We start from the raw sequence: 14348 nt of genomic DNA, 5'->3' as shown, positions 1-14348 counted from the left end.
TCTTTCTGAATACAGTTAGTTCCTAGTAGCAGGCTCTTGTAATATGCGTACTTCTAAAGATTTATCAAAATTTGGTGAGCTGAATCTGAGTAACATGGTGAATTCGGTTAGTTCCCACAGGCCGCAGTAGTATTAAGTGGACTGTTTGAGATATAGAAAAATTTTCACGAATGGAATCAAAATTTCTAGGGGAATGCAGTGAGTTTCCAATGGGACATGATTGTATGACTGTGCTTTTCAATATAGAGCAACATTTTAAGGAACGGAATCTAAGTATCATGGTGAATTCAGTAGGTTCCCAATAGGATTCTGATGTAATAAGCTTGTTATTCAAGATAGAGCAATGTTTTAACGAACTGAAACACTGTTTCTTTGTGAATATAGTTAGTTCCCAGTACCAGGCTTTTGTAATATGCGTACTACTAAAGATTTATCAAAATTTGGTGAGCCGAATCTGAGTAACATGATGAATTCGGTTAGTTCCCAATAGGCCGCAGTAGTAATAAGTGGACTGTTCGGGATATAGAAAAATATTCACGAATGGAATCAAAATATCTAGGCGAATTCAGTGAGTTCCCAATGGGACATGCTTGTATGAGTGTGCTTTTCAATATATAACAACATTTTAAGGAACGGAATCTAAGTATCATGGTGAATTCAGTAGGTTCCCAATAGGATTCTGATGTAATAAGCTTGTTGTTCAAGATAGAGCAAAGTTTTAACGAACTGAAACACTGTTTCTTTGTGAATTCAGTTAGTTCCCATTAGCAGCCTCTTGTAATATGCGTACTTCTAAAGATTTATCAAAATTTGGTGAGCCGAATCTGAGTAACATGTTTAATGGGGTTAGTTCCCAATAGGCCGCAGTAGTATTGAGTGGACTGTTCGAGATATAGAAAAATTTTCACGAATGGAATCAAAATTTCTAGGCGAATTCCGTAAGTTCTCAATGGGACATGCTTGTAGGAGTGTGCTTTTCAATATAGAGCAACATTTTACGAACGTAATCTAAGTATCATGGTGAATTCAGTAGGTTCCCAATAGGATTCGCATGTAATAAGCTTGTTTTCAAGATAGAGCAACGTTTTAACGAACTGAAACAGTGTTTCTTTGTGAATTCAGTTAGTTCCCATTAGCAGGCTCTTGTAATATGCGTACTTCTAAAGATTGATCAAAATTTGGTGAGCCGAATCTGAGTAACATGGTGAATTCGGTTAGTTCCCAATAGGCCGCAGTAGTAATAAGTGGACTGTTCGGGATATAGAAAAATTTTCACGAATGGAATCAAAATTTCTAGGCGAATTCACTGAGTTCCCAATGGGACATGCTTGTATGAGTGTGCTTTTCAATATAGAGCAATATTTTAAGGAACGGAATCTAAATATCATGGTGAATTCAGTAGGTTCCCAATAGGATTCTGATGTAATAAGCTTGTTATTCAAGATAGAGCAACGTTTTAACGATCTGAAACACTGTTTCTCTGTGACATCAGTGAGTTCCCAGTAGCAGATTCTTGTAATATGCGTACTTCTAAAGATTTATCAAAATTTGTTGAGCCGAATCTGAGTAACATGGTGAATTCGGTGAGTTCCCAATAGGCCGCAGTAGTAATAAGTGGACTGTTCGGTATATAGAAAAATTTTCACGAATGGAATCAAAATTTCTAGGCGAATTCAGTGAGTTCCCAATTGGACATGCTTGTATGAGTGTGCTTTTCAATATATAACAACATTTTAAGGAACGGAATCTAAGTATCATGGTGAATTCAGTAGGTTCCCAATAGGATTCTGATGTAATAAGCTTGTTGTTCAAGATAGAGCAACGTTTTAAAGAACTGAAACACTGTTTCTTTGTGAATTCAGTTAGTTCCCATTAGCAGGCTCTTGTAATATGCGTACTTCTAAAGATTTATCAAAATTTGGTGAGCCGAATCTGAGTAACATGATGAATTCGGTTAGTTCCCAATAGGCCGCAGTAGTAATAAGTGGACTGTTCGGGATATAGAAATATATTCACGAATGGAATCACAATATCTAGGCGAATTCAGTGAGTTCCCAATGGGACATGGTTGTATGAGTGTGCTTTTCAATATAGAGCAACATTTTACGAACGGAATCTAAGTATCATGGTGAATTCAGTAGGTTCCCAATAGGATTCGCATTTAATAAGCTTGTTGTTCAAGATAGAGCAACGTTTTAACGAACTGGAACAGTGTTTCTTTGTTAATTCAGTTAGTTCCCAGTAGCAGGTTCTTGTAACATGCGTACTTCTAAAGATTTATCAAAATTTGGTGAGCCGAATCTGAGTAACATGGTGAATTGGATTAGTTCCCAATAGGCCGCAGTAGTATTAAGCGGACTGTTCGTTATATAGAAAAATTTTCACGCATGGAATCAAAATTTCTAGGCTGATTCAGTGAGTTGCCAATGGGACATGCTTGTATGAGTGTGCTTTTCAATATATAACAACGTGTTAAGGAACGGAATCTAAGTATCAAGGTGAATTCAGTAGGTTCCCAATAGGATTCTGATGTAATAAGCTTGTTATTCAAGATAGAGCAACGTTTTAACGAACTGAAACACTGTTTCTAAGTGAATTCAGTTAGTTCCCAGTAGCAGGCTCTTGTACTATGTATACTTCTAAAGATTTATCAAAATTTCGTGAGCCGAATCTGAGTAACATGGTGAATTCGGTTAGTTCCCAATAGGCCGCAGTAATATTAAGTGGACTGTTCGAGATATAGAAAAATTTTCACGAATGGCATCAAAATTTCTAGGCGAATTCAGTTAGTTCCCAATGGGAAATGCTTGTAGGAGTGTCCTTTTAATATAGAGCAACATATTAAGGAACGGAATCTAAGTATCATGGTGAATTCAGGAGGTTCCCAATAGGATTCTGATGTAATAAGCTTGTTATTCAAGATAGAGCAACGTTTTAACGAACTGAAACACTGTTTCTTTGTGAATTCAGTTAGATCCCATTAGCAGGCTCTTGTAATATGCGTACTTCTAAAATTTATCAAAATTTGGTGAGCCGAATCTGAATAACATGGTGAATTGGGTTAGTTCCCAATAGGCCGCAGTAGTATTAAGTGGACTATTCAAGATATAAAAAATTTTCATGAATGGAATCAAATTTCTAGGCGAATTCAGTGAGTTCCCAATGGGACATGCTTGTATGAGTGTGCTTTTCAATATAGAGCAACATTTTATGGAACGGAATCTAAGTATCATGGTGAATTCAGTAGGTTCCCAATAGGATTCGCATGTAATAAGATTGTTATTCAAGATGGAGCAACGTTTTAACGACTAAAACAGTGTTTCTTTGTGAATACAGTTAGTTCCCAGTAGCAGGCTCTTGTAATATGCGTACTTCTAAAGATTTATCAAAATTTGGTGAGCTGAATCTGAGTAACATGGTGAATTCGGTTAGTTCCCACAGGCCGCAGTAGTATTAAGTGGACTGTTTGAGATATAGAAAAATTTTCACGAATGGAATCAAAATTTCTAGGGGAATGCAGTGAGTTTCCAATGGGACATGATTGTATGACTGTGCTTTTCAATATAGAGCAACATTTTAAGGAACGGAATCTAAGTATCATGGTGAATTCAGTAGATTCCCAATAGGATTCTGACGTAATAAGCTTGTTATTCAAGATAGAGCAACGTTTTAACGAACTGAAACACTGTTTCTTTGTGAATATAGTTAGTTCCCAGTAGCAGGCTCTTGTAATATGCGTACTTCTAAAGATTTATCAAAATTTGGTGAGCCGAATCTGAGTAACATGATGAATTCGGTTAGCTCCCAATAGGCCGCAATAGTAATAAGTGGACTGTTCGGGATATAGAAAAATATTCACGAATGGAATCAAAATTTCTAGGCGAATTCAGTGAGTTCCCAATGGGACATGGTTGTATGAGTGTGCTTTTCAATATATAACAACATTTTAAGGAACGGAATCTAAGTATCATGGTGAATTCAGTAGGTTCCCAATAGGATTCTGATGTAATAAGCTTGTTGTTCAAGATAGAGCAACGTTTTAACGAACTGAAACACTGTTTCTTTGTGAATTCAGTTAGTTCCCATTAGCAGCCTCTTGTAATATGCGTACTTCTAAAGATTGATCAAAATTTGGTGAGCCAAATCTGAGTAACATTGTGAATGGGGTTAGTTCCCAATAGGCCGCAGTAGTATTGGGTGGACTGTTCGAGATATAGAAAAATTTTCACGAATGGAATCAAAATTTCTAGGCGAATTCCGTAAGTTCTCAATGGGACATGCTTGTAGGATTGTGCTTTTCAATATAGAGCAACATTTTACGAACGTAATCTAAGTATCATGGTGAATTCAGTAGGTTCCCAATAGGATTCCCATGTAATAAGCTTGTTATTCAAGATAGAGCAACGTTTTAACGAACTGAAACACTGTTTCTATGTGAATTCAGTTAGTTCCCAGTAGCAGGCTCTTGTACTATGTATACTTCTAAAGATTTATCAAAATTTGGTGAGCCGAATCTGAGTAACATGGTGAATTCGGTTAGTTCCCAATAGGCCGCAGTAATATTAAGAGGACTGTTCGAGATATAGAAAAATTTTCACGAATGGCATCAAAATTTCTAGGCGAATTCAGTTAGTTCCCAATGGGACATGCTTGTAGGAGTGTCCTTTTAATATAGAGCAACATATTAAGGAACGGAATCTAAGTATCATGGTGAATTCAGGAGGTTCCCAATAGGATTCTGATGTAATAAGCTTGTTATTCAAGATAGAGCAACGTTTTAACGAACTGAAACACTGTTTCTTTGTGAATTCAGTTAGATCCCATTAGCAGGCTCTTGTAATATGCGTACTTCTAAAATTTATCAAAATTTGGTGAGCCGAATCTGAATAACATGGTGAATTGGGTTAGTTCCCAATAGGCCGCAGTAGTATTAAGTGGACTATTCAAGATATAAAAAATTTTCATGAATGGAATCAAAATTTCTAGGCGAATTAGGTGAGTTCCCAATGGGACATGCTTGTATGAGTGTGCTTTTCAATATAGAGCAACATTTTAAGGAACGGAATCTAAGTATCATGGTGAATTCAGTAGGTTCCCAAAAGGATTCTGATGTAATAAGCTTGTTGTTCAAGATAGAGCAACGTTTTAACGAACTGAAACACTGTTTCTTTGTGAATTCAGTTAGTTCCCATTAGCAGCCTCTTGTAATATGGGTACTTCTAAAGATTGATCAAAATTTGGTGAGCCAAATCTGAGTAACATGGTGAATGAGGTTAGTTCCCAATAGGCCGCAGTAGTATTGAGTGGACTGTTCGAGATATAGAAAAATTTTCACGAATGGAATCAAAATTTCTAGGCGAATTCCGTAAGTTCTCAATGGGACATGCTTGTAGTAGTGTGCTTTTCAATATAGAGCAACATTTTACGAACGTAATCTAAGTATCGTGGTGAATTCAGTAGGTTCCCAATAGGATTCTGATGTAATAAGCTTGTTATTCAAGATAGAGCAACGTTTTAACGATCTGAAACACTGTTTCTCTGTGACATCAGTTAGTTCCCAGTAGCAGATTCTTGTAATATGCGTACTTCTAAACATTTATCAAAATTTGGTGAGCCGAATCTGAGTAACAAGGTGAATTCGGTTAGTTCCCAATAGGCCATAGTAGTATTAAGGGGACTGTTCGAGATACAGAAAAATTTTCACGAATGGAATCAAAATTTCTAGGCGAATTCAGTGAGTTCCCAATGGGACATGCTTCTATGAGTGTGCTTTTCAATATAGAGCAACATTTGAAGGAACGGAATCTAAATATCCTGGTGAATTCAGTAGGTTCGCAATAGGATTCGCATGTAATAAGCTTGTTATTCAAGATAGTGCAACGTTTTAACGAACTGAAACACTGTTTCTTTGTGAATTCAGTTAGTTCCCATTAGCAGGCTCTTGTAATATGCGTACTTCTAAACATTTATCAAAATTTGGTGAGCCGAATCTGAGTAACATGGTGAATTGGGTTAGTTCCCAATAGGCCGCAGTAGTATTGAGTGGACTGTTCGAGATATAGAAAAATTTTCACGAATGGAATCAAAATTTCAAGGCGAATTCAGTGAGTTCCCAATGGGACATGCTTGTATGAGTGTGCTTTTCAATATAGAGCAACATTTTACGAAAGTAATCTAAGTATCATGGTGAATTCAGTAGGTTCCCAATAGGATTCCCATGTAATAAGCTTGTTATTCAAGATAGAGGAACGTTTTAACGATCTGAAACACTGTTTCTCTGTGAAATCAGTTAGTTCCCAGGAGCAGGCTCTTGTAATATGCGTACTTCTAAAGATTTATCAAAATTTGGTGAGCCGAATCTGAGTAACATGGTGAATTCGGTTAGTTCCCAATAGGCCGCAGTAGTAATAAGTGTACTGTTCGGGATATAGAAAAATTTTCACGAATGGAATCAAAATTTCTAGGGGAATGCAGTGAGTTTCCAATGGGACATGATTGTATGAGTGTGCTTTTCAATATAGAGCAACATTTTAAGGAACGGAATCTAAGTATCGTGGTGAATTCAGTAGGTTCCCAATAGGATTCTGATGTAATAAGCATGTTATTCAAGATAGAGCAACGTTTTAACGAACTGAAACACTGTTTCTTTGTGAATTCAGTTAGTTCCCATTAGCAGGCTCTTGTAATATGCGTACTTCTAAAGATTGATCAAAATTTGGTGAGCCGAATCTGAGTAACATGGTGAATTCGGTTAGTTCCCAATAGGCCGCAGTAGTAATAAGTGGACTGTTAGGGATATAGAAAAATTTTCACGAATGGAATCAAAATTTCTAGGCGAATTCACTGAGTTTCCAATGGGACATGCTTGTATGAGTGTGCTTTTCAATATAGAGCAATATTTTAAGGAACGGAATCTAAGTATCATGGTGAATTCAGTAGGTTCCCAATAGGATTCTGATGTAATAAGCTTGTTATTCAAGATAGAGCAACGTTTTAACGATCTGAAACACTGTTTCTCTGTGACATCAGTTAGTTCCCAGTAGCAGATTCTTGTAATATGCGTACTTCTAAAGATTTATCAAAATTTGTTGAGCCGAATCTGAGTAACATGGTGAATTCGGTGAGTTCCCAATAGGCCGCAGTAGTAATAAGTGGACTGTTCGGTATATAGAAAAATTTTCACGAATGGAATCAAAATTTCTAGGCGAATTGAGTGAGTTCCCAATTGGACATGCTTGTATGAGTGTGCTTTTCAATATATAACAACATTTTAAGGAACGGAATCTAAGTATCATGGTGAATTCAGTACGTTCAAAATAGGATTCTGATGTAATAAGCTTGTTATTCAAGATAGAGCAACGTTTTAAGGAACGGAAACACTGTTTCTTTGTGAATTCAGTTAGTTCCCAGTAGCAGGCTCTTGTATTATGCGTACTTCTAAAGATTTATCAAAATTTGGTGAGCCGAATCTGAGTAACATGGTGAATTGGTTTACTTCCCAATAGGCGGCAGTAGTATTAAGTGGACTGTTTAGATACAGAAAAATTTTCACGAATGGAATCAAAATTTCTAGGCGAATTCAGTGAGTTCCCAAAGGGACGTGCTTGTACGAGTGTCCTTTTAATATAGAGCAACATTTTAAGGAACGGAATCTAAGTATCATGGTGAATTCAGTAGGTTCCCAATAGGATTCTGATGTAATAAGCTTGTTATTCAAGATAGAGCAACGTTTTAACGAACTGAAACACTGTGTCTCTGTGAATTCAGTTAGTTCCCATTAGCAGGCTCTTGTAATATGCGTACTTCTAAAGATTTATCAAAATTTGGTGAGCCGAATCTGAGTAACATGGTGAATTCGGTTAGTTCCCAATAGGCCGCAGTAGTATTAAGTGGACTGTTCGAGATATAGAAAAATTTTCAGGAATGGAATCAAAATTTTTAGGCGAATTCAGTGAGTTCCCAATGGGACATGCTTGTATGAGTGTGCTTTTCAATATAGAGCAACATTTTAAGGAACGGAATCTAAGTATCCTGGTGAGTTCAGTAGGTTCCCAATAGGATTCTCATGTAATAAGCTTGTTATTCAATATAGAGCAACGTTTTAACGAACTGAAACACTGTCTCTCTGTGAAATCAGTTAGTTCCCAGTAGCAGGCTCTTGTAATATGCGTACTTCTAAAGATTTATCAAAATTTGGTGAGCCGAATCTGAGTAACATGGTGAATTCGGTTAGTTCCCAATAAGCCGCAGTAGTAATAAGTGTACTGTTCGGGATATAGAAAAATTTTCACGAATGGAATCAAAATTTCTAGGCGAATTCAGTGAGTTCCCAATGGGACATGATTGTATGAGTGTGCTTTTCAATATAGAGCAACATTTTAAGGAACGGAATCTAAGTATCATGGTGAATTCAGTAGGTTCGCAATAGGATTCTCATGTAATAAGCTTGTTATTCAAGATAGAGCAACGTTTTAACGAACTGAAACACTGTTTCTTTGTGAATTCAGTTAGTTCCCAGTAGCAGGCTCTTGTACTATGTCTACTTCTAAAGATTTATAAAAATTTCCGGAGCCGAATCTGAGTAACATGGTGAATTCGGTTAGTTCCCAATAGGCCGCAGTAGTATTAAGTGGACTGTTCGGGATATAGAAAAATATTCACGAATGGGATCAAAATTTCTAGGAGAATTCAGTGAGTTCCCAATGGGATATGCTTGTATGAGTGTGCTTTTCAATATAGAGCAGCATTTTAAGGAACGGAATCTAAGTATCATGGTGAATTCAGTAGTTTCCCAATAGGATTCACATGTAATAAGCTTGTTATTCAAGATAGTGCAACGTTTTAAAGAACCAAAACACTGTTTCTTTGTGAATTCAGTTAGTTCCCAGTAGCAGGCTCTTGTAATATGCGTACTTCTAAAGATTTATCAAAATCTGGTGAGCCGAATCTCAGTAATATGGTACATTGTTTTAGTTCCCAATAGGCGGCAGTAGTATTAAGTGGACTGGTCGGGATATAGAAAAATATTCACGAATGGTTCAAAATTTCTATGCGAATTCAGTGAGTTCCCAATGGGACATGCTTCTATGAGTGTGCTTTTCAATATAGAGCTACTTTTGAAGGAACGGAATCTAAGTATCCTGGTGAATTCAGTAGGTTCGCAATAGGATTCGCATGTGATAAGCTTGTTATTCAAGATAGAGCAACGTTTTAACGAACTGAAACACTGTTTCTCTGTGAATTCAGTTAGTTCCCATTAGCAGGCTCTTGTAATATGAGTACTTCTAAAGATTTATCAAAATTTGGTGAGCCGAATCTGAGTAACATGGTGAATTCGGTTAGTTCCCAATAGGCCGCAGTAGTATTAAGGGGACTGTTCGGGATACAGAGAAATTTTCACGAATGGAATTAAAATTTCTAGGCGAATTCATTGAGTTCCCAATGGGACATGCTTGTATGAGTGTGCTTTTCAATATGTAACAACATTTTAAGGAACGGAATCTAAGTATCATGGTGAATTCAGTAGGTTCGCAATAGGATTCACATGTAATAAGCTTGTTATTCAAGATGGAGCAACGTTTTAACGAACTGAAACAGTGTTTCTTTGTGAATACAGTTAGTTCCCAGTAGCAGGCGCTTGTAATATGCGTACTTCTAAACATTTATCAAAATTTGGTGAGCCTAATCTGAGTAATATGGTGAATTCGGTTAGTTCCCACAGGCCCAGTAGTATTAAGTGGACTGTTCGTGATATAGAAAAATTTTCACGAATGGAATCAAAATTTCTAGGCGAATTCAGTGAGTTCCCAATGGGACATGTTTGTATGAGTGTGCTTTTCAATATAGAGCAACATTTTAAGGAACGGAATCTAAGTATCATGGTGAAATCAGTAGGTTCCCAATAGGATTCTCATGTAATAAGCTTGTTATTCAAGATAGAGCAACGTTTTAACGAACTGAAAAACTGTTTCTCTGTGAAATCAGTTAGTTCCCAGTAGCAGGCTCTTGTAATATTCGTACTTCTAAAGATTTATAAAAATTTGGTGAGCCGAATCTGAGTAACTTGGTGAATTCGGTTAGTTCCCAATAGGCCGCAGTAGTATTAAGTGGACTGTTCGGGATATAGAAAAATTTTCACGAATGGAATCAAAATTTCTAGGCGAATTCAGTGAGTTCCCAATGGGACACGCTTGTATGAGTGTGCTTTTCAATATAGAGAAACATTTTAAGGCACGGAATCTAAGTATCATGGTGAAATCAGTAGGTTCCCAATAGGATTCTCATGTAATAATCTTGTTATTCAAGATAGAGCAACGTTTTAACGAACTGAAAAACTGTTTCTTTGTGAATTCAGTTACTTCCCAGTAGCAGGCTCTTGTACTATGTCTACTTCTAAAGATTTATCAAAATTACCGGAGCCGAATCTGAGTAACATGGTGAATTCGGTTAGTTCCCAATAGGCCGCAGTAGTATTAAGTGGACTGTTCGGGATATAGAAAAATATTCACGAATGGGATCAAAATTTCTAGGCGAATTCAGTGAGTTCCCAATGGGATATGCTTGTATGAGTGTGCTTTTCAATATAGAGCAGCATTTTAAAGAACGGAATCTAAGTATCATGGTGAATTCAGTAGTTTCCCAATAGGATTCACATGTAATAAGCTTGTTATTCAAGATAGAGCAACGTTTTAAAGAACCAAAACACTGTATCTTTGTGAATTCAGTTAGTTCCCAGTAGCAGGCTCTTGTAATATGCGTACTTCTAAAGATTTATCAATATTTGGTGAGCCGAATCTCAGTAACATGGTGAATTGTTTTAGTTCCCAATAGGCGGCAGTAGTATTAAGTGGACTGTTTAGATACAGAAAATTTTTCACGAATGGAATCAAAATTTCTAGGCGAATTCAGTGAGTTCCCAATGGGACATGCTTGTATGAGTGTCCTTTTAATATAGAGCAACATTTTAAGGAACGGAATCTAAGTATCATGGTGAATTCAGTAGGTTCCCAATAGGATTCGCATGTAATAAGCTAGTTATTCAAGATAGAGCAACGTATTAACGAACTGAAACAGTGTTTCTTTGTGAATACAGTTAGTTCCCAGTAGCAGGCTCTTGTACTATGTCTACTTCTAAAGATTTATCAAAATTTCCGGAGCCGAATCTGAGTAACATGGTGAATTGGGTTAGTTCCCAATAGGCCGCAGAGGTGTTAGGTGGACTGTTCGAGATATAGAAAAATTTTCACGAATGGAATCAAAATTTGTAGGCGAATTCAGTGAGTTCCCAATGGGACATGCTTGTTTGAGTGTGCTTTTCAATATAGAGCAACATTTTATGAAATGGAATCTAAGTATCATGGTGAATTCAGTAGGCTCCCAATAGGATTCTCATGTAATAAGCTTGTTATTCAAGATAGAGAAACGTTTTAACGAACTGAAACACTGTTTCTTTGGGAATTCAATTACTTCCCAGTAGCAGGCTCTTGTACTATGTCTACTTCTAAAGATTTATCAAAATTTCCGGAGCCGAATCTGAGTAACATGGTGAATTCTGTTAGTTCCCAATAGGCCGCAGTAGTATTAAGTGGACTGTTCGGGATATAGAAAAATATTCATGAATGGAATCAAAATTTCTCGGCGAATTCAGTGAGTTCCCAATGGGACATGCTTCTATGAGTGTGCTTTTCAATATAGAGCAACATTTTAAGGAACGGAATCTAAGTATCATGGTGAATTGAGTAGGTTCCCAGTAGGATTCGTATGTACTAAGCTGGTTATTCAAGATAGAGCAACGTTTTAACGAACTGAAACACTGTTTCTTTGTGAATTCAGTTAGTTCCCAGTAGCAGGCTCTTGTAATATACGAACTTCTAAAGATTTATCAAAATTTTGTGAGCCGAATCTGAGTAACATGGTGAATTCGGTTAGTTCCCAATAGGCCGCAGTAGTATTAAGGGGATTGTTCGAGATACAGAAAAATTTTCACGAATGGAATCAAAATTTCTAGGCGAATTCAGTGAGTTCCCAATGGGACATGCTTGTATGAGTGTGCTTTTCAATATAGAGCAGCATTTTAAGGAACGGAATCTAAGTATCATGGTGAATTCAGTAGGTTCCCAATAGGATTCTCATGTAATAAGCTTGTTATTCAAGATAGAGCAACGTTTTAACGAACTGAAACACTGTTTCTTTGTGAATTCAGTTAGTTCCCAGTAGCAGGCTCTTGTAATATACGAACTTCTAAAGATTTATCAAAATTTGGTGAGCCGAATCTGAGTAACATGGTGAATTCGGTTAGTTCCCAATAGGCCGCAGTGGTAATAAGTGGACTGTTCGGGATATAGAAAAATATTCACGAATGGAATCAAAATTTCTAGGCGAATTCATTGAGTTCCCAATGGGACATGCTTGTATGAGTGTGCTTTTCAATATAGAGCAACATTTTAAGGAACGGAATCTAAGTATCATGGTGAATTCAGTAGGTTCGCAATAGGATTCACATGTAATAAGCTTGTTATTCAAGATGGAGCAACGTTTTAACGAACTGAAACAGTGTTTCTTTGTGAATACAGTTAGTTCCCAGTAGCAGGCGCTTGTAATATGCGTACTTCTAAACATTTATCAAAATTTGGTGAGCCGAATCTGAGTAATATGGTGAATTCGGTTAGTTCCCACAGGCCCAGTAGTATTAAGTGGACTGTTCGAGATATAGAAAAATTTTCACGAATGGAATCAAAATTTCTAGGCGAATTCAGTGAGTTCCCAATGGGACATGTTTGTATGAGTGTGCTTTTCAATATGTAACAACATTTTAAGGAACGGACTCTAAGTATCATGGTGAATGCAGTAGGTTCCCAATAGGATTCTCATGTAATAAGCTTGTTATTCAAGATAGAGCAACGTTTTAACGAACTGAAAAACTGTTTCTCTGTGAAATCAGTTAGTTCCCAGTAGCAGGCTCTTGTAATATTCGTACTTCTAAAGATTTATAAAAATTTGGTGAGCCGAATCTGAGTAACTTGGTGAATTCGGTTAGTTCCCAATAGGCCGCAGTTGTATTAAGTGGACTGTTCGGGATATAGAAAAATTTTCACGAATGGAATCAAACTTTCTAGGCGAATTCAGTGAGTTCCCAATGGGACACGCTTGTATGAGTGTGCTTTTCAATATAGAGCAACATTTTAAGGCACGGAATCTAAGTATCATGGTGAATTCAGTAGGTTCCCAATAGGATTCTCATGTAATAATCTTGTTATTCAAGATAGAGCAACGTTTTAACGAACTGAAAAACTGTTTCTTTGTGAATTCAGTTACTTCCCAGTAGCAGGCTCTTGTACTATGTCTACTTCTAAAGATTTATCAAAATTACCAGAGCCGAATCTGAGTAACATGGTGAATTCGGTTAGTTCCCAATAGGCCGCAGTAGTATTAAGTGGACTGTTCGGGATATAGAAAAATATTCACGAATGGGATCAAAATTTCTAGGCGAATTCAGTGAGTTCCCAATGGGATATGCTTGTATGAGTGTGCTTTTCAATATAGAGCAGCATTTTAAGGAACGGAATCTAAGTATCATGGTGAATTCAGTAGTTTCCCAATAGGATTCACATGTAATAAGCTTGTTATTCAAGATAGAGCAACGTTTTAAAGAACCAAAACACTGTATCTTTGTGAATTCAGTTAGTTCCCAGTAGCAGGCTCTTGTAATATGCGTACTTCTAAAGATTTATCAATATTTGGTGAGCCGAATCTCAGTAACATGGTGAATTGTTTTAGTTCCCAATAGGCGGCAGTAGTATTAAGTGGACTGTTTAGATACAGAAAATTTTTCACGAATGGAATCAAAATTTCTAGGCGAATTCAGTGAGTTCCCAATGGGACATGCTTGTATGAGTGTCCTTTTAATATAGAGCAACATTTTAAGGAACGGAATCTAAGTATCATGGTGAATTCAGTAGGTTCCCAATACGATTCGCATGTAATAAGCTAGTTATTCAAGATAGAGCAACGTATTAACGAACTGAAACAGTGTTTCTTTGTGAATACAGTAGTTCCCAGTAGCAGGCTCTTGTACTATGTCTACTTCTAAAGATTTATCAAAATTTCCGGAGCCGAATCTGAGTAACATGGTGAATTGGGTTAGTTCCCAATAGGCCGCAGTAGTGTTAAGTGGACTGTTCGAGATATAGAAAAATTTTCACGAATGGAATCAAAATTTGTAGGCGAATTCAGTGAGTTCCCAATGGGACATGCTTGTTTGAGTGTGCTTTTCAATATAGAGCAACATTTTATGAAATGGAATCTAAGTATCATGGTGAATTCAGTAGGCTCCCAATAGGATTCTCATG

This window comes from Rattus norvegicus, chromosome 18, assembly GCF_021556685.1.
Source record: "Rattus norvegicus strain SHRSP/BbbUtx chromosome 18, alternate assembly SHRSP_T2T, whole genome shotgun sequence".
In the NCBI taxonomy this organism is placed as follows: domain Eukaryota; kingdom Metazoa; phylum Chordata; class Mammalia; order Rodentia; family Muridae; genus Rattus; species Rattus norvegicus.
Note: the sequence above shows the minus strand (reverse complement) of the source record.